This window comes from Elephas maximus, chromosome 9 (assembly GCF_024166365.1).
Source record: "Elephas maximus indicus isolate mEleMax1 chromosome 9, mEleMax1 primary haplotype, whole genome shotgun sequence".
NCBI classification, from domain to species: Eukaryota; Metazoa; Chordata; class Mammalia; order Proboscidea; family Elephantidae; genus Elephas; species Elephas maximus.
Window position 1 is genome coordinate 109,049,956 of NC_064827.1, and position 19,825 is coordinate 109,069,780.

The 19,825-nt window shown below is 38.3% G+C and overlaps 1 long non-coding RNA gene across 4 annotated transcripts in view; it reads left to right on the plus strand.

Moving 5' to 3' along the window:
• The window catches only part of LOC126082374 (uncharacterized), a 59,639-nt gene extending 48,957 nt beyond the window's left edge, over positions 1-10,682 (plus strand). For 2 of the 4 annotated variants that reach the window (XR_007518568.1, XR_007518569.1), the window contains 3 exons: positions 8,099-8,261; positions 8,383-8,481; positions 8,950-10,682. This is a non-coding gene — a long non-coding RNA (uncharacterized LOC126082374). Of the gene's footprint in view, positions 1-8,098; positions 8,262-8,382; positions 8,482-8,946 lie in introns of all 4 variants that reach the window. The other 2 variants (XR_007518571.1, XR_007518570.1) reach the window with 2 other exon arrangements.
• Positions 10,683-19,825: the final 9,143 nt, after the last annotated feature.

Genomic DNA, 19,825 nt, shown 5'->3' on the forward strand with positions numbered 1-19,825 from the left:
CTCTTAATAACCTGATGAGGGAGGTGATATCATCCCTATTTTGCAGATGAGGAAGCTGAGGGAAAGAGTTTATGTAACTTACCCACTGTCCCAAAGGAACTTAATTTCAGCACAGGTAGTCTTGCTCCAAGTACATGTTCTCAGCCACTATGCTATGTCAACAACAAAAAGAAAAGTATCGAGGTACACTATATGGCATTCTATCATTAAAAATTACAAATGTGGATACTGCACAGGCTATAGAAAATTGGGATTTACAAAATTCAATCTACATAAGCACATCAGGAATATAGAAGATAGAGAAAATTTTTGTTGGGGAGCACCACTGTTCATAGATGCTCTTAAAATTAATGAGGTTTGTTTTACAAACAACTGTGCATGTAACCTTTGAATATTTTATGTAGTGTTCCCACTAAATGCTTTACTGGCCCTGAGACAAAACAAAAGTTTACAGAAAATATTGTTTGTCTTCTGTGCTGAAGAGGCATGTCATGGATTGAATTGTGTCTTCCAAAAACGTGTGTATCAATTTGGCTGGGCCATGATTCCCAGTATTGTGTGATTGTTCACCATTTTGTCATCTGATGTGATTTTCCCATATGTTATAAATCCTGCTTCTATGATGTTAATGAGGGAGGATGGGTGGCAGTTGTGTTGATGAGGCAGGACTCAATTTACGTGACTGGGTTTTGTCTTAAGCTGGTTTATTTTGGGATATAAAAGAGAGAAGCGCACAGAGAGACAGAGGGCCTCGTACCATCAAGAAAGCAGTGCCTGGAGCAGAGCACATCCTTTGGACCTGAGGTTCCCACACATAGAAGCTCCTAGTCCAGGGAAAGATTGATGAGAAGGACCTTCCTCCAGAGCCAACAGAAAGAGAAAGGCTTCCTCTGGAGCGGACACCCTGAACTTGGACTTTTAGCCTACTTTGCTGTGAGGAAGTAAATTTCTCCTTGTTAGAGCCATCCACTTGTGGTATTTCTGTTATAGCAGGACTAGATAACTAAGACAAGGCAGTTCAGTAACACTGGCCTTTCCTATACACATATGCCAGAAGACAACAGAATGTGATACGGTGTTTTGAACTTTTCAATGATTTCTCGTAAAGATTTTATTTGTTTTTAAGATAATGTGGGAAAGCATAGCTTATAATAATACTTAAACAAAGGCAACATAATTCCTACTACAGTGATGCTGGGTTCCAATGCATATATCAAACAAATAGCTAAGGGGCAGGCACATGTATGTACTCACATAGGAAACACTACAGAGTTCAAAGAATATTCATAGATAAAGTTGACCCTGTTGTTTTAATGATACAATTTTTCCTGGTCTGTAACATTTGCTTTATTCTGGTGAATGTCTGTGAATACTTTGTTATATGTTATCAAATGTTTGATATTACACATGAAACAAAAGTTCTTATATATCCATTTTTGGACAAAAGCCTTTACTTATTCTCAGATTGATAGTTTTTCCTCAGAACAGTCATTGACAGAATAAAATCTGAAGGTTTGTTGAAAATTTTCACATATGCAAAACATTTATACCCTTAATTATCTGATATTCAATATCATTTATTGTTAAAGAATGTAAAAATGGTGTGGCATCAGACCTCATCTAATTTCACCAGGGGGAGGAGAGAGAATCAAGGTCAGCATCAGCCCAAAGCTGATTCTTATGGAGTGGAGGCTAACATACCTCCTCTCTCCAATCTTTTCAGCAATTCTGACACCAGCTGTCCCTCCCACGGCACTCTTTGCTGGGTTTGATGATTTGTTGCAATGGTCATAGAGAACTCACAGACTATACTCACAGTTATTCTGTTTATTAGGGAAGTAATAGGTATTCAGGATCAGGAATGACACAAGGATACAGTTCTTTGGTCAGGAAAGCTTCTCGGCCATGCCCACAGGCAGGCCTCTTTCTTGGCTCCTCAGCCCTCAGCCTGGCCTCTGCCCTACTCCAGCAAGCGTCATAAGGCTCTTTAGCTCTGCCAATAAGTGCCTGAATGCCCCCCATTCTGCCAGTGAGCCTCGGCCAAAGGCACTCAGCTCTCGCTCGGTGAGTCAGGATGCCCCCTGTAGCTGCCTAGCTGTGTGGGCCAGGAAGCCCACCAAAGATGTCTCATTTGCATAGTCACCCAATCATTTTGTGGGAGTCATAAGACCAAGACTAGAAGGGCCATACATACTAAATAATTCACTGTACAGCAAGGAATTTTCTATATATATTGAGAGTTTGGATTTCTCCTCACGTATATCTCATTAATAACGAAGAACAATTGTGAACAAAAGCTTATGATCATGCAGGACACGTCAAGGGTTTCTATGTGATATCTGGAATATACACTGAGTACTGAGTTCTTATGGGAGTTATATTCAAGGGTGTACTATCTGAGAGATGGCTAGGGTATATAACAAATACATGCAGACTGTTAAAATCTCAGCAGAGAACATATTCCTCACAAAAATGTCTAAGTGCTGGATGTAGAGAAGGAAAACCCTGTTCCACACACTCTTAGACCCTAGCTACTTCCATCTGGTAATCGAATGTGTTCAGTGCAGTATTCCCAAGGTTGCTCTGAGGGTCTCTGTTCCATTCTGACCAGGGACAGGAGAACATGAAGGATTTTGAAGGATAAGTTTTATGAGATTTGTTTGTCAGCGATGTCCACTTTCTGCTAGCTAGAAATTGGTAATATAATCCCACTTGAATGAAAGAGTGGTTGGGAAGTTTAGACTAAGAGTGGGCCTAGGAAGAGGCCTGATGACAAAGTAGTCAGTATATGCCACATTGGAATTCCCCATGTGTAAATCAAGCTGAGGGCTGACTTTTGGTAGGAGGATTTTCCACATCTATTCCCAAACTTCCACAAGGTTTCTTTCATTTGTGTTTTGATATACTTGGAGGTCTCTACCGTCATGTATTTTCTGTCATACTGAGAAAGCTGGCTATTGGACAACAAATTTATTAAATTCTAAATTTCCTTCACTGTGTGATTTCTGTGATTTTCAACGAGGTTTCATTTCTGGCAGAAAATTTGCGTATTTTTATGACTTTCTTCACAGTGTGAGTTTGCTTTGAGTGCATACATAATATTCCCCACAGTCATTACCTTCATAGGCTTTCCTGCAAGATTCTCTGATATCCAATGAAAAATTGCTCATATACATTTCAAGGGTTTCTCTTCTGTGTAAGTTCTCTGATACTTCGTGAGTGTTGATTTCTTGCAGAGGATCTTTCTGTGTACATTAGCATTCATATGGCTGCTCTTGTGTGCAAGTTATTCAATCTTTTCTAAGCTCTGATTCCTGGTTGAACTCTTTCCTACTTTCATTACACTCAGAGTTTCTCTCTTATGTGTATTCTCTGACACATTTTGAGGTTTGATTTCTGACTGAAAATTTTCCCACATTTATGTTTAATCCCCTACGTGAGTCCTGTTATGTTCTGTAAAGCATGACTTTTGACTGAAAGTTTGCCCACCTTCATTATTACATCCATAAGGTTTCTTCCCTGTGTGAGTTTTCTGATGACTTCTTAACACTTGATGTCATGCTGAAATTTTCCCCACATTCATTATATTGGTAGGGTTTCTCTCCTGTGTGAATTATCTGATGGACTCTGAGGTGTGATTTCTGGTTAAAAAAAAATTCTTCCCCTATATTCATCACTTTCATAAGGTTTTTACCTTGTGTGTATTCTATGATGGACTCAGAGGTGTGATTTCTGGCTGAAAAATTTCCAACAGCCATCACATTTATAGGGTTTTGTTCCGTTGTGAATTTTGTGTTTTCTTAGGCCTGACCTCAGGTTGGGAATTTTCCCCTGTGTGAATTCTCTGATGTTCATTGAGGTATAACTTACAGCTGAAACATTTCCCCAAGCTGTCACATTTATAGGGTTTTTCCTGTGTGTGTATTCTGGTGTATTATTGGCCTGACTTCACACTGAAACTTTTCTCACACTCTTTATATTCATAGGGTTTCTCCCCTGTGTGAGTTCTCGGATGTTGTATGAGGGTTGGCTTATCACCAAAAATTTTCCCACATTCATCACATTTATAGGGTTTATCTCCTGTGTGAGTTCTCTGATATACTAAGAAGCTTGGCTTTTCACCAACAGTTTTCCCACATTTGTCACATTTATAGAGTTTCTTCCCTTTGTGAGTTTTCTGATGGGTTCTGAGGTTTGACTTAAAGCTGAAAAATTTCCCACATTCATTAAGTTCATAGGATCTTTCACCACTGTGTTATCTGATGTACTGTAAAGTGTGTTTTGTTGGTGAAAGTTTTCTCATATATGTTACACTCATAGGGTTTCTCTCCTGTGTGAATTCTCTGAGGTACTACTAGGACTGTCTTCAATCTGAAAGCTTTCCCACACTGAATACATTCACAGAGTTTCTCCTTTGTGTGTGTTCCCTGATGTTTTCTTAGACCTTATTTAAGGCTGAAAGCTTTGCCACATTCAGAACACTCATAGGGTTTCTCACCTGTGGAAGTCCTATGGTGGTTTCTGAGAACTGATTTTTACCTATAAGTTTTTCCACATTCATCACATTTATAGGGTTTTCCCCTTGTGTGAGTTCTCAGATGTAGTATGGCGGTTAACTTAGTGCCAGAAGTTTTTCCACATTCATCATATTTACAGAGTTTCTTCCCTGTGTGATTTCTCTGATGGTCTTTGAGGTATGATTTATGGCTGAAAAATGTCACTGAACAATTTATGTAGTAATTGTTAAATGGGAAACTAATTTGCTGTGTAAACTCACTGAAAACACAATAAAATACTATTTTAAAAAATCGGAGAAGCCTAACAATATAAAGAAGAACATGGCATCAGGATTTGAGGAAGATTCACTAACAACCTGCAATATGCAGATGACACAACCTTGTCTGACAAAAATGAAGACAACTTGAAGCACTAAGTGATGAAGGTCAAAGACCACAGCCATCAGCATAGATTACACCTGAATGTAAAGACACAACTGGACTGTTAAACAACATCATGATAAATGAAGAAAAAATGGAAGCTGGCAAGGATTTCATTCTACTTGGAAAAACAATCAATGTTCATGGAAGCAGTGGTCAAAAAACCAAATGAGTACTACACTGGGCAATCTGCTTCAAAAGACTTCTTTAGCTGCTAAAAAGAAAAGGTATCATTTTGATGACTAAGGTGTGCCTCACCTAAGTCATGGTCTTTTCAATTGCCTCATACACGCAAAAGATGGACAATGAAAACAGAAGACATATGAATTGATGCATTTGAACTGTGGTGTTCACAAAGAATACTGAATATACCATGGTATATTTAGGAGAATGAACTAATCAGTCTTAGACAAAATACAACCAGAATGCTCCTTAGAAGTGAGGATGGTGAGACTTTGCCTTGCTTACTTTAGACATGTTATGAGGGAAGATAAGTCACTAGAAAAGGGTATCATGTTTGGTAAGGTCAAGGGTAGGTGAAAATGAAAACACTCAATAAGATGGATTGACACAATAGCCTCAACAGTGGGCTCAAACATTTCAAAGATCACGGAGATGGTGCATGATGGGGCAGCATTTCCTTCTGTTATACATAAGGTCATCATGAGTTGGAGCTGACCCGATGGCAACAACTACAACAACAACAACAATAATAACAACAGAAGGAAAATATTACTGAACTTGAAAACACAGCAATAAATACTATTAAAAAGAAAACAGAAAATAAAAACTAGGAAATGCTATACAGAGCATCAGTGCCCTGTGGAACAATATCAAGCAATCTAACTTATGCAGAATTTGAGCTCCAGGAGAAAAGGAGGTAGTGGGGGCACAGAAGAAATCATGTGAAGAAATAATAGTCAAAATGTGGGAATGTTGATGAAGTCTATAAACCTAAAGATACATATGAAGTGAATCTCAAAAAGAAAAAAACACTAAAACAACAATAAATAAATAAAAAGTACATTATAATCAAATTGCTGAAAACCAGTAATAAAGAGAAAATCTTAAGGGACCAGGGGACACACACACACAGAGATTTATTATGCACAGAGGAACAAACATAGGAATGAAATCTGAATTCTTGTCAAAAACTATGCAAACCAGAAGACGAGGGAGCAACATATTTAAACCATTGAAAGAAAAAAAGGTAACCTAAAATTCTGTATGAAAGAAAATTAAGGCATTTTCAGGGAAAGGCTGACTTGTAATACATGAAAAGCTAAAGGAAAGTCTTCAGACAGAAGAAAAATGAAATCACTTATAGAGAACTACACAAAGGTTTAAGAGCATTATAAATGGTAATAAGTGATAAATATACATTTTCTCACCTAAATCATGTAAAAAAAAATTGGTTGTTTAAAGAAAACAGTAACGATGTATTATGAGGTTTATAATATTTACAGAAATAAAATATATGACAACAATGGCACAGAAGATGTAAGACAGAAAATGAACTGTACGGTGGAAACGTTCTCAAAATGTTGCTGTTGTTGTTAGGTGCCGTCGTGTGGGTTCTGACTCACAGCGACCCTGTGCACAATGGAACGAAGCACTGCCCCAGCGTGAGCCATCCTCACAGTCGTTGCTATGTTTGAGCCCACTGTTGCAGCCACCATGTTAATCCATCTTGTCGAGGGTCTTCCTCTTTTTGGCTGACCCTCTACTTCACCCAGCATGATATCCTTCTCTAGGGACTGGTTCCTTCTGACAATATGTCCAAAGTACATGAGATGAGGTCTTGCCATCCTCGGTTCCAAGGAGCACTCTGGCTGTACTTCCAAGACAGACTTGTTTGTTCTTCTGGACAGTCCATGGTATATTCAATATTCTTTGCCAACACCATAATTCAGAGGCATCAATTTTTCGGTGTTCCTTATTCACTGTCCAGCTTTTGTGTGCTTAAGAAGTGAATGAAAATATCATGGCTTGGGTTTTGTGATAAGAGAAAGATATATATCATGCTGTAAGAGTCCCTTAAAATTGTTATGAAGTGTCTAGTCTGAATAAGAGAAGCTAAAGTGGGGTCCGGTCTTGGAATTCACTCTTGTAGAAAACCTATAGAACCAGAAAACTAAGATCGTTAGAGCAGTTCTCTCTGCTATCTTTATATCTAAGACAATGTGTTTTTTCCTTGTAACAAAGCCAAGAAGCTTTTATGTAACGTCTACATTTTTAGAAAGAATGCCTCCCAATTACCCTGTGACCACTCTGTGAACTCTTCATGGTAACTAAGTGGCAACTAATCAACAATGCACCCACATTACTAATCAGTAGCTATCTTACTTCACCAAACACCAATCAGAATTTTGTTAACTGGTTGCCAAAGGAGCCTTAATACAAGCATCTCATGTCTACAGTTTATTCCCAGGAAACCTTAAAATAAAATTGAAAGCTACCAATCAATGTAATGTTAGTAAGTAGGTAATTACTCAACAAAAGCTGTGTAACCAATCATTATTAAGGTCCCACTTTGTTATCCCGCCTTTGACAAAGATGTATCTTTACTTCCTTCTGTAAGATTAGAAACTCCCTGATTGTGATTCAGTGGATTCGGCCAATCTCTGGTGCCTGGTGCACACTAACACGTCCCCTCATTGCAATGATTGTCTTTGTCTCGGCTTTATAAAAATATCTTTTGATTAAATTTGTGTCAGTGATCTTTTTCTCCCATGCTAATTATAAACCCTATAGCAAACACGTACACAAAAAAAGAGATATAGTTAATAAGTCAATAATATAGATAAAAGCATAATTCTCATCACAAGGTAGCATGGTGAGAGAAAAAAAAAACAGTAAGAGGTAAAAATGGAAAGCAAACAACAATATGGTAGCTTTAAATCCAACCCTTTTGATAAAGCTGTTATGGTTGCTAGGTGCCATCAAATCAATTCCAACTCATAGCACCTGGAATCAGCTTGAAGGAACCTAACAGAATGAAAAGAAACAACTGAATGAAACACTGCCTGGTCCTGTGCCATCCTTATGATCATTGCTGTGTTTGAGCCCATTATTGCAGCCACTGTGTCAACCCATCTCATTGAGGGTCTTTCTCTTTTTTGCTGACTCTCTACCTTACCAAGCATGATGTCTTTTTCCAGGGACTGGTCTCTCCTGACAACATGTCCAAAGTAAGTGAGATGAAGTCTCGCCATCCTTACTTCCAAGAAGCACTCTGGCTGTACTCCTTCCAAGATGGACTTGTTTGTACTTCTGGCAGTCCATGTTATATTCAATATTCTTCACCAACACCATAATTCAAAGGTATCAGTTCTTCTTCAGTCTTCCTTACTCATTGTCCAGATTTTGCATGCATATGAAGTGATTGAAAACACCATAGCTTGGGACATTTAAGATCACAGATCTCGCTCTTTTGAAATATCAGATAAAACAAAGCCTGTCAGTGCAAGAGGATCCTGAAGCTTCAGAGTGACCCAAGGAAGCTGAAGAGACACTAAATACCTCAGAATACATTTGCCACATGGTGAGATTCCATCTACATTCACTTTGAATTTTATCCCTGGGGATCTGTGGATAAGACAGTCTGCTTAGTGCTGTGACAGCTGGTTTTAAGGCAGGTGCAATACTACAAAGGATCTGAGACCGGGAGTAAAACACACTTGCCTTTAAATACAAGCTCCATCACCAGCTAGCTTGTGCCTTGAGCGTATCATTTCACTAACTTAAAATTCAGTTTTTACAAAATGATACTAAAGAGGCGCACCAGCCCAGGGGCAAGGACTAGAAGACAGGAGGGGTCAGGAAAGCTGGTAATAGTGAACCCAGGGTGGAGAAGGAGTGTTGACATGTTTCGTGGGGTTGGTAAACAATGTCATAAAACAATATGTGTACTAATTGTTTAATGAGAAGCTAGTTTGTTCTGTAAACCTTCATCTAAATCATAATAATAATATCTAGTTTTTAAAATAATGCATTATTTTTTTAAAAGCAGATGATTATACCGATCTCATGGGATGGTTGTGAGATTTACTAGGACACCCAAAAAAAGGAACAAAGTGTCTCCTAGGAGTAATCACTTGTTCTTACTGATGACACCTGGATACATGCTTTACAGGTAACATCTAACGCTCAGAATGCCATGTGGCAGTCATTATTAATATGCTCACTTTCAGATAAGAAGCCTGATTCAAGTGTACTTAAATGGTCCCTGACTACAGGTGACCGATATGGACTTTACCAGGGTCCTTCTAGTCTCAGCCCCTTGCTTTCTGGCAAGTTCAAGGTCCACGATATGAACGTGCATTCTGCTCCAGCTGTTGGCGTGGGTTTTTTTCCGCTTGGGCTGCAGGGTGGGCCAGGGACATGGTCCCCTCACACCAGGGCCGTATCAAGCATCTCCTGACCAGGACTCAGTCCACCTGTGGCCTGGGAGCCCGTGAGGCCTTGGGTCTCTCCAACGGCCTTCTACAGCGCTGGAGGTCCGTCCTGAGGGTTCCTGGGGCTTCCCGCTATAGCCCCCTTGGGCAAAAGCCAACCCATACCAGATGGTCTCCAAGACGTGTGGATCCCATGTACCACTGCGCTCTTACCCCAAGTCTGCATCATCTACTCCCATGTAGACCCTGAAGCTCCTTGAACCATCCTCACCACACAGCTGAGAAACACCAAAGACAGCAGGTGGTGCAATGGATGCACATGCGCAGTAGGATCCGAGAGGCCTGTCTGCACTCGGCACTGGCAACCAGCGCGATTCAAAATGACACTTCCCATAACTCTCTGCGCCCGGGCTTGTGGTGACTTTTGCCCACTTTTTTGGAAGGTTGGGAATACTGTGAAACTTGCATTTAGTCTGTGTATTAGGAATATTGGAGCTCTGGTGTCACAGTGGTTAAAAGATCGGCTGCTAACCAAAGGTCGCAGTTTGAATCCACCAGCTGTCCCATGGAAACCCTATGGGGCAGTTCCACTCTGTCCCACAGGGTCACTCTGAGGCAGAGTCCACTCCATGGTAACAGGTTATTAGAAATACTAAGGAGAACTGTTCCTCTTGTTAGTCGCGAAAACAATATTGTAATTACGTAGTGTTAAAATACTAAAAGCGCAGGGAAACACCAGAAATTAGTGTAACAATATATTTATTGTGAGCAGATATGAATCAGGTAGTATCAAACTGAAAGAATCCAAAAGGTGTTCTGAAGGGCTAGTGAAAACACATTACATAGACGGGTCCTGCAGGGTAGTCTCCTGAAGGTCATTACAAATTCCTTTCATACTGGTTTCTCAGGAGATAACATCAGAGAGCGTGCAGGGTTTAAGGGTCAATCAGCTGTGAAAACAGTCATTAAGGATATGCCATATAGCCTAAAACACAGCTCCCAGTCAGACCCAGGATTCATGCATCTCGAAACTGCACATAGATAATTCTTCAAATCAGTCTCCAGTGCTTCCTAGGCTATCGTTTGACTTGAAGGTGACATCGGGAAAATCAGTTCCTGAGAGCGTCAAGGTTCAAAAGGATACCTAAGGGCAAATAGCCTGGGTGGGTCATCTCAACTCCAAGGACCCTAGAAATCTGTATTCCAGGAGAATTAAAATGGTTTCTCAGCAGGAAAATTTTATTTTAAAAGTCATATGTACTGATGTATATAGAATTGAAATTATATATATATAATTCTACACATTTTCAGACAAAACAATTATGCAAATAAGATAAAGCAAAGTGTTAAGGTGTTTTAAACTGAGAAAATATACACATGTGGATGCTTATTTCACAATATATTAATTTTTTGTATGTAAAATAATTTTTTGAATGTAACAAAGAAAAGAAGAACATGTATAGATTTTCTTCCACCAGTGTGTCTTTTATACTAAAAGCTGCCAAGAGAAGTCAAGGCACATAGAAATACCACATGGGAATAAGGCTGTGAATTAAATAGTAGAAAAGTGGGCATAGCAGTTCCATACAAGAGTAGTATCTGTGATTATCTTGTTTACCTCAGGAAGAAATCTTGTTTACCTCAGGAAGAAAACAAAACAGCTTTTAAAAAATACATAAGCAACCCTTGAAAATTTATAGCATGAAAATAAGAAAATGGTTATCATGCAGATCATACATATTCCAAAGATGACCCTACTTAAACCTTATGTCACATCCTACTGTCTTTTTACCAAATTAGGGACATGTGGGCACAATGGTCTAGGAAATTCTTTTTACTAAACTACGTGCATTGAGGATGTTTTTGATCAATACTTTACATTAATCATTTCTTCTAAAACAATGATTGTTTAAAAATTTGATCCTATTCACACTAGGGGAAGAAAAAGAAGTGTCATCAAGAAGTTAGTACAATATAAGTCAACAAAAGTGCAAAGTTTTAACCTTCAGCTCCTTTCCTAGCAGATGCCAGCCACCTGCCATGTCTGGGCCCCCAAATCCTGCCTCATGCACTCCCAGAATTGGGCTTGGGGGTGCTGAGAGGGGCAGGCAGAGCTGCTGCCAGACCCACCTGCCACCTACTCCAAGTCATAGATGGTGTGAAAAACAAGTATTTTTCATAAACAAATTGATAAGTTTTATGTATCCTTTTTAATTAAATGCAATTTTCTATATGAAAACCCTTGAATATTTAATGCGAAAACAAAATATGAAAATAGTCAACCTAAATTTATTTATAAATTTTATTCAAACAGGACACTCTTCCTCATTACATTCTGTGAAAAATCATGAGTAAGCTTTGGTGTTTTTCATTCCTCTTCAAGTTCGGTGCTGAACAAGGTTGTTATATAAATCTTGTTATTCCTTAAACACTTCCTAGTTTTTCCTGTTTTCTTTATTTTATGTAAATGCACTTAAGAACTTATTTTTAAATTATAAGCACATGCTCAATTGATAAAAATTTCCCAATGAATGATGTGATAATGGATTCTTTCTCTCCTTTTCCATCTGTCCAAGGATGGGCCAGTAACGTGAAACTTGCCTCCAAAAATGGAGGGCTCTAAGAAACCGAAAAAAGAGGTGGCAAATCCAGGGTGGCAGCAAATGAGTTTATTAGGGAGACTTACAAAAAGGTGAGTCCTGGGTGGCTGCAGGCCCAAAGCAGATCTCCACACTCTGCAGTGGAGGGCAGAGGTTTTTATAGTAGTGGTGGACAATAATGGCTACACGCTAGGGACCTACATAAGGATGACTGAGTAAACTGTAGTGAACTAGTGGACCACTTGAGGGTGCTCATTTTGGCCTTGCAAAGTCTGTTTCCCCTTCACCATCCCATTATCCAAATGTAACCAGTGTTAACCAGTGATTAGAACTAGACTTTATTCACTGCAGACACAAGCAAGCATAATACATTTTTCTTAAAGCACTATGAAAATGCAAGAATAGAGAATTGTTCAGTAAAAACTCTAAACCCATGTAAAAATGTAAAAGATGTTAAATATCCTTCAAAAAAGATGTACCATCAATGAATGTCACACAAGGCAGATCCCAAAAGAAAGTCACCAAGACACATTATAATCAAAATTGCCAAAATCAAAGACAAAGAATCTTGAGAGTGGCTAGGGATAAATGAAAACTCACCTACAAAGAAGAATCAACAAGACTAAGCTCTTGTTACTCAGCAGAAAGCAGGCAGGCAAGAAGGCAATGGGATGACATATATAAAGCCTTGAAGGAAAAAAATTGCCAGCCAAGAATTATATGTCCAGCAAAATTCTCTCAAATATGATGGCAAAATTAGGTCATTTCCAGATAAACAAAAGTGTCTTAGGCTGGGTTCTCTAGAGAAGCAAAACCAGTAAAGTGTATATATAGAGAGAGAGATTTATATCAAGGAAACAGCTCACAGGATTGTACAGGCTAGAATGTCTAAAGTTTGTGGATCAGGATAGAGGCTTCTCTCAATTCATGTAGCTGCAGGGGCTGGTGAACTCAAGATCGGTAGGTTGGAGAGCAGGGCTTCTGCTCACAAGCTGTGAAGATTGACAAATCCCAAATTGGCAGATAAGCTGATAGCTCAAGTCCCAAGAACTGGAGGACAGATGAAGGGGAGACAGCTGCAGGATCCAGAGTGAGAAAAAAGCCAGAACGTCTGCTTATGTTTGGATTCAGGTCACACCCCCAAGGAAATTCCCTTTCAACTGATTGGCTACTCACAGCAGATTCAATCATGGGAGTGATTACATAATAAATACTGAGAATCTTGGCTCAGCCAAGTTTACACACAATCTTAACCATCTCAAGAACTTTAGGGAATTTTAAAAACCAAATCAAAATTACAAGAAATATTAAAGGCAGTCCTGTTAGAGAATCAGCAATATCAGACAACAACCCTAGAATAGAACACAGGACAAAACAACCAGATATTAACCCAGATAGGGAAGTTGTAAAACCAAATCAAAGCTAAAAAACTGAAAATAGGAAAACAGATGTCAATATGTAAATGATGACAATTTCAAAACAAAAAAGAGGGAATAAGTGGTGTAGTCATAGAACTTCCATATGCACAGGAAGTTAGGGCAGTATTGAGAAATAACAGATCAGGTTGAACCTAGAAAAACAAAGGTAAATTTTAAGGTAACTACAAAGGAAGCTAACAAATTTACCCATCAAAATAAAAAGAAGAAAAACATGAAGACTCAGCAAACACAAAATCAACAATAATGAAAAAGATGAAAAGAATATACATAAAGAAAAATGACTCAGCATAGAAAATTAAATGGAACAAAAAATCTGTCAACAACACACACACACACATCAAAATGACAGCAGTAAACTCATACCTGTCAATAATGACACTGAATGTACATGGCCTAAATGCACCAATAAAGAGACAGAGAGTAGCAGAATGGATTAAAAAAAAAAAAAAAAGATCTGTCTATATGCAGCCTACAAGAGACACACCTTAGACTCAAAGACACAAACTAAAACTCAAAGAATGGATAAAAATAGGTCAAGCAAACAGCAACCAAAAAAGAGCAGAAGTGATATTAATCTCTGAAAAGATAGACTTTAAAGCAAAATCCACCACAAAAGATAAGGTAGGACACTATATAATGATTAAAGGGTCAATACACCAGGAAGACATAGCCATAAAAAATATATATGCACCCAAGGACAGGGCTCCAAAATACATAAACTCTAACAGCACTGAAAAGAGAAATAGACAGCTCGACGATAATAGTAGGAGATTTCAATACACCACTTTCAGTGAAGGACAGAACATCTAGAAAGAAACTCAATATTAAGACACAGAAGATCTAAATGCCACGATCAATCAGCTTGACCTCATAGACATATACGTAACACTTCACCAAACAGCAGTGAAGTATACATTCTTTTCCAATGCACATGGAACATTCTCCAGAATAACCACATTTTCGTCCACAAAACAAGCCTTAACAGAATCCAAAACATCAAAATATTACAAGGCATCTTTTCTGACAATAAAGCTGTAAAAGTAGAAATCAATAACAGAAACAGCAAGAAAAAAAAAAAAAAACCAATACATGGAAACCAAACAACACCTTGCTCAAAAACTACTGGGTTATAGAAGAAATCAAGGACAGAATAAAGAAATTCATAGAATCAAATGAGAATGAAAACACTTCCTATCAGAACAGACATAGCAAAAGCAGTGCTCAGAGGTCAGTTTATAGCAATAAATGCACACATCCAAAAAAAGAAAGGGCAAAGTCAAAACATTAACCTTACAAATCAAACAAATAAAAAGAAAGCAGCAAAAGAAGCCCTCAGGCACCAGAAGAAAGGAAATAATAAAAATTAGAACAGAATTAAATGAAACAGAGAACAGAAAAACAATTGAAAGTGTTAATAAGACCAAAAGCTGGTTCTTTGAAAAGATCAACAAAATCGACAAACCAATGGCTAAACTGACAAAAGAAAAAATAGGAGAGGAAGCAAATAACCCAAAGAAGAAATGAGATGGGTGATATTACAACAGACCCAACTGAAAAAAAAAAGGCTCATAACAGAATACAATGAATACATGTACTCCAACAAATTTAAAAACCTAGAGGAAATGAACAAATTTCTACAAATACACTACCTACCTAAACTAACACAAACCAAGGTTGAAAAACTAAATAAACACATAACAAAATATGAGATTGAAGAGGTAAAAAAAAAAATTCCGAACTAAAAAAATCCTGATCTGGATGCCTTCATTGGAGAATTCTACCAAAGTTTCAGAGAAGAGTTAATACTGATTAAGGCATTTCAGAGCATAGAAAAAGAAGGAATACTTCCAAACTTTCTATGAAGCCAGCATAACCCTATTAGCTAAGCCAGGTAAAGACATCACAAAAAAGGAAAATTATAGGCCAATATGCCTCCTGAACATAGACACAAAAATCCTCAACAAAATTCTAGCCAATAGAATTCAGCAACAAATCAAAAAAACAATTCATCATGACCAAGTGGGATTCATACCAGGTATGCAGGGATAGTTCAACATCCGAAAAACAATATAATCCGTCACATAAATAAAACAAATATAAGCACCATATGATCTTATCATTTGATGCAGAAAAGGCATTTAACAAAGTCCAACACCCATTCCTGATAAAAACTCCCAGCAAAATAGGAAGATAAGGGAAATTCCTCAACGTAACAAAGGGCATTTATACAAGACCAACACCCAACATCATCCTAAATGGAAAGAGTCTGAAAGCATTCCCCTTGAGAACTGAAACCAGACAAAGATGTCTTTTATCACCACTCTTACTCAGTGTTGTGCTGGAGGTCCTAGCCAAGAGGAACAAGTCAAGAAAAAGAAATAAAGGGTGTTCAAATTGGTAAGGAAGAAGTAAAAGTATCCCTATTCGCAGATGATATGATCTTCTACACAGAAAACCCTAAAGAATCCACAAAAAAACTACTGGAATTAATAGATTTCAGCAGAGTATCAGGATACAAGATAAACATACAAAAACCTGTTGGATTCCTCTATACCAACAAAGCGAACTTTCAAAAGGAAACCACCAAATCAATACCATTCCAATAGCCCCCCAGAAGATAAAGTACTTAGGAATAAACCTAACCAGAGATGTAAAGGAATTTTATAAGACACTAACGCAAGAAACCAAAGGAGACCAAACCAAAACCAAACCCAGTGCTGTTGAGTCGATTCCAACTCATAGCTACATAAGTGGAAAAACATACCATGCTCATGGATAGGAAGACTCAACATTGTGAAAATATCAATGCTACCCAAAGCAATCTACAGATACAATGCAATCCTGATCCAAATTTCAGTGGCACTTTTTAACAAGATGGAGAAACAAATCACCAACTTTCTATGGAAAGAGAAGAGGCCTGGATAAGTAAAGCATTACTGAAAAAGAAGAAAAAAGTGGGAGGCCTCACACTACCTGATTTTAGAACCTATTATACCACCACAGTAGTCAAAACAGATACATAGACCAATGGAACAGAATTGAGAACCCAAATATAAGTCCATGCACCTACAGAAGCAAGGATGGCAAGACATACTTTGGACGTGTTGTCAGGAGGGATAAGTCCCTGGAGAAGGACATCATGCTTGGTACAGTACAGGGTCAGCAGAAAAGAGGAAGACCCTCAACGAGATGAACTGACACAGTGGCTGCAACAACGGGGTCAAGCATAACAACGATTTTAAGGATGGCACAGGACCAGGCAGTGTTTTGTTCTGTGGTATATAGGGTCGCTATGAGTTGGAACTGACTCAACAGCACCTAACAACAACAACATGAACAGCTGGTATTTGACAAAGGCCCAAAGTCAGTTAATGGGGAAAAGACAGTCTCTTTAACAAATGGTGCTGGCATAACTGGATATCCATCTGCAAATTGAAACATGACCCAAACCTCACGCCATGCACAAAAACTAACTCAAAAATGGACCAAAGACCTAAGAATAAGATCTAAAATGATAAAGATCATCGAAGAAAAAATAGGGACAATGCTAGGAGCCTTTATACATGGTGTGAATAAAGAAACTAAATAACTGAGAACTCCTAAAAATCAAACACTTATTCTCATCAAAAGACTTCACCAAAAGAGTAAAAAGAGAACCTACAGACTGGGAAAAAATTTGGCTATGACATATCCGATAAGGGTGTAAACTCTAAAACCTACAAGATACTGCAACACCTCAACAAGACAAATAACCCAATTAAAAAATGGGCAAAGGATATGACCAGACACTTCAACAAAAAAGACATTTAGGTAGCTAAGAGACACATGAGGAAATGTTCACAATCATTAGCCTTTAGAGAAATGCATATCAACACTATAATGAGATACCATCTCACCCCAAAAAGGCTGGCACTAATCCAAAAAACACAAACTAACAAATGTTGGAAAAACTGTGGAGAGTTTGGAACTCTTATGCACTGCTAGTGGGAATGTAAAATGATACAACCACTTTCTACAATGATAGGGCTCTTCTTTAAAAAGCTAGAAATAGAAATACCATATGATCCAGCAATTCCACTCCTAGGAATATACCCAAGAGAAATAAGAGCCATCACACGAATAGACATATGCACACTGATGTTCATTACAGCACTATTCACAATAGCAAAAAATGGAAACAACTTAAATGACCATCAACAGAGGAATAGATAAACAAGTTGTGGTACATACACAAAATGGAATACTACACAACCACAAAGAACAATGATGAATCCTCAAAACATCTCACAACATGGATGAATCTGGAGGACATTGGTGAGTGAAATAAGTCAATCACAAAAGGACAAATACTGTATGAGACCACTATCGTAAGAAATCAAGAAAAGGTTTAAACAGAAAAAAGCATTCTTTGATGGTTATGAGGGCGGGGAGTGAGGGGGAAGAGAAATCACTAACTAGATAGTAGACAAGGATCAACTTCGGTGAAGGGAAGGACAACACACAAGACAGGTGAAGTCAGCACAACTGGACCAAAGCAAAAGCAATTTCCTGAACACATCCAAACACTTTGAGGGACAGAGCAGCTGGGGGCTGGGGCCTACAGACCATAGTTTCAGGAGACATCTAGGTCAACTGGCATAACATAGTTCATTAAGAAAATGTTCTACATCTCACTTTGGTGAGCAGTGTCTGGGGTCTTAAAATGCTTGCAAGTGACCATCTAAAATACATTAATTGGTCCCATCCAACTTGGAGAAAAGGAGAATGAAGAAAACCAAAGACACAAGGAAAATATTAGCCAAAGAGACTAAAGGTCCCCATAAACCAGAAACTCCACCAGCCTGAGACAAGAAAACTAGATGGTGCCTGGCTACCACCCATAACTGCCCTGACACGGAACACAACAATGAGTCCCAGATGGAGCGGGGAAAAAAACCACAGAGCACAACTCAAATTCAAACATAAAGACCAGACACAATGGTCTGACAGATACTGGAGGAACGCCTGAAATTACAGCCCCCAGAGGCTCTGTTAACCCAGAACTGAAACCATTCCTGAAGCCCATTCTTAAGACAAAGATTAGACAGGAATATAAAACAAAAAATAATACACATGAGGAGTGTGCTTCTTAGTTCAATCAGATACATGAGACCAAATGGGCGGCTTCTGTCCGGAGGCAGGATGAGAAGGCAGGAAGGCAGAGGAACTGGTTGAATGGACAGAGTCTGGGGTGAAAAGGTGCCACATCATGGGGATTGCAACTAATGTCACAAAACGGTAAGTTTGTAAATTTTTGTATGAGAAATTAACTTGAGCTGTAAACTTTACCTTAAGCACACGCACACACACAAAAGATGTACTAGTTCATGCTGTTTCTCCACACCCTTTACAACAGTGAATATTATTATGGAGGATAAAAGAATTGACTATTCATGTTCTGGAGCCCTGGTGGTACAGTGGTTAAGCGTTCAGCTGCTAACCAAAAGGTGGGTAGCTGGAATTCACCAGCAGTTCGTTGGAAACCCTATGTGGCAGTTTTACTCTGTCCTACAGAGTCGCTATAAGTTGGTATTGGCTCAAAGGCAACAGGGCTGGTTTTTTGGTTTTACTCATGTTGTATATCCATATTTTTTATTGGGTTTGTATCATTTTTCTGTTTGATGTGTAAAATGTTTTATGAATTAGCCCTTCCTCATATGTGTTGCAATGGTCCCTGAATTTGTCTTGGATATTATTTATAACTTCTTGTTGTTGATTTTGGTCAATCACAATGTTAAGCTTTTACATAGTAAGGTTTACACTTTTGTCCTTGGTATCTGTGTCGTTCTTATACATTCACTTGCTTTCTTTTTAATCTTGAAACTTGATTATGGTGCCAGAGCTTAGACTTTGCATCCCACTAGAAATATATATTTTATTCTGTTTTAGGTGGAAATTACACAGCAAATTAGATTTCCAATCAACAATTCATACATAAATTGTTCCACAACATTGGTTACAATCCCCACAATTATTATCTTTACGAACTAAGTTATGCTAATTGACCTAGTTGTCCCACAAGCCTATGGTCTGGAGACTTCAAGCCCAGTAAATCAATCCCAGGAAGTGTTTGCCCATGTCTAGGAAGCATTATTGTTAGCTGTGCCACCATGTGGTTTACTGTATATGTGAATATATATGCTGTGCATACAAGCTTGTATATACATATGCCCACAAACATAACTGTATATCCAGACACATATTATCCAGACGCATATACTCCCATATGCCTTCCCACACCCATATAGCATATATATATGTAACCACTCACGTATTTTTTATTACTGTTATTGAAAGCTTGTATATGTTACAGTATTTACCGTAGTTGCCCTTTATTCTTGAGTACCTCTTATTGTCTTCATTTTGACATAAATGCACATATAACAATTCTTATTTGGTTTAGTATATTTAAT